We start from the raw sequence: 2,135 nt of genomic DNA, 5'->3' as shown, positions 1-2,135 counted from the left end.
TACCATTTGTACTAGCATAATTTTCATCTGAAGAAAAAGCAATAATAAATACAACCTATATTTAAACCAAGTCTATACTTTATACTCTTGAGTTCATTCCTCACACCACGGTACGTCACCTGTACGAGTTTGGCTTACAATATGAGTAATAACACACATTATTCAATAAAGTTTAAAAAAAAAAATAATAATGGTGTTCTATAGAAAATTATATCATTGTTCTGTTGTTATATTGTATTAGTTGTTACTAAATAAACAACTTATTGTGTACATAATTTATTTTATGCCGAGGAAGTACCGAGTAGGAAAAAATCGCTTATAAAAGAAACCAAGAAGTAATATTTTGTGTCATTTATTTTTCAACGTTCACTGAATTTTCATTATTTTTTTATATTAAATCAAAATGATTTTTTTAAAACAGTTTTTAAAAATGTTTATATTTAATGTTATTATAGTTTGCGTTTTATCCACAGAACATCATAATACACGGGGTTCATTAGCACGTAAGGATTGATTTATTAATTTAGAATTAGTGTTATAATTTTGATTTTGTCAATTTTCGAATGAATTTATAAACGAATACCAATTATTGTTATTTTATGATAATCTAAAGACAAACAGAACTTATAACAAATAATAATAATGTACCTAAATACCTAAAGATGTTTTAAAAAGTGCATATTTTTATACGATTTTGGAGGAAAGATTAAATAATAAATATGCTGACATTACATTTTTATAATCGTATTCTATTATATCTGCTGAAGTATAACTATATTTTACAAATTACAAATAGGTATCATAGCTTATTTGAACATATTTGTTTGACATATTGAAATTTGATTTTGTTTTAATCAACTAGGTAGCAATGAAATAATTTTATCAACAATATATTAAATACATTTTTTTTTTATGTTCTAGAACGTAATTATTATAAGTAGTTGTTTTTTGACGTACAGTGTATGCAAAGAAATAAAACAGATGTGGTTAAATATTTTAAAGATCAGGTTGACTAATATTTTAATTTTTTTTTTTTTAGTGAGTTGTGAAAGTAATATTTTTAATTAATTATTAGTAAGCAAAGTATCTTAGAATAGTAAAGTTATGATATAAATAATCTTATATAAAGAGAAGAATCTCGTACCTATAGAATCTCTTACCTACAAAAAAAACATTGCATGGGTATGATTTGGGCTCGTAAGTTCATGCATTTGCATATAAATCTCGCTAAGTTGTATTTAATGCTAGATTACATAGAAATCCATTTCAATTTTCAAGGTATCTTGATATATTAAAATAAATTCATGTTTAAAATACGATTGGCCACCTATAAGCTCGTATTAATATAGTATTTATAGACGTAATTTTGGGCCACTGAATATGTAAATGGCCCGCTTATAGAAGTGAAAATCTCGATGGGCCGATACATACCAATCCGGCCCTGAATAGGTATCGCCTATTAGGAATGTATCTTAAAAAGTGCATAATATAATATTTAGTAAGATTTCAGCCCATGATTGGATCATTTGAAATTAGTGATAAATTAAATTAATTTATATTTTATGGTACTTATTTAATTATAATTTGATACATTTTGTTGAATAATTTTTAAATTTACCAGTGACTCTAGATAATTTTGCTATATTTGAAGGTAAGTTAATGGCATTCAACAAATAATTCATATTACCTATATATTATACATAATTATAGTTTATAATTTATATTATAAGCATTGACTTTTATGACCTTAAAGGTAAATTTAAGATATTTTAATTTTACATATTTGGATATTGGGCTATAACACGAACAAATATTTATTTATTTATATTTATTTATCATTAGAAATATATTAAGTATTTTTTTTATGGGTAACTTTCTGACACCAAAACATTGCATGGATGGTAAAATTGATGCTGTATTGCAGTTCCAGGACTTGTCTATACAATTGTCATTAGTCATTCATGATTTTTTTATTATTATTTGATCAGTATTTTTAATTTTTGTTCCAAACCTGGGAGCTTTTCTTACAAAAAAATAATTAATTCAACCAAAGAATGCATGTACTTATGTCAGTTTGAGTTATTTTGTTTCAATTTCTAATATAATCCTTTAAAGAGCTTTTCCCCCAGCTCACT

General features: G+C 24.7%; 1 long non-coding RNA gene across 1 annotated transcript; it reads left to right on the top strand.

Annotated features, from left to right (window-relative positions):
* The first annotated feature begins 364 nt into the window (after positions 1-364).
* LOC100569126 lies at positions 365-1,658 on the top strand. The gene is made up of 3 exons (XR_511035.3): positions 365-503; positions 1,040-1,051; positions 1,622-1,658. It is a non-coding gene; the product is annotated as an uncharacterized LOC100569126 (long non-coding RNA).
* Positions 1,659-2,135: the final 477 nt, after the last annotated feature.

Source organism: Acyrthosiphon pisum, chromosome A3 (assembly GCF_005508785.2).
Source record: "Acyrthosiphon pisum isolate AL4f chromosome A3, pea_aphid_22Mar2018_4r6ur, whole genome shotgun sequence".
Lineage (NCBI taxonomy): Eukaryota > Metazoa > Arthropoda > Insecta > Hemiptera > Aphididae > Acyrthosiphon > Acyrthosiphon pisum.
This window is presented reverse-complemented; position numbering and strand designations above follow the sequence as displayed.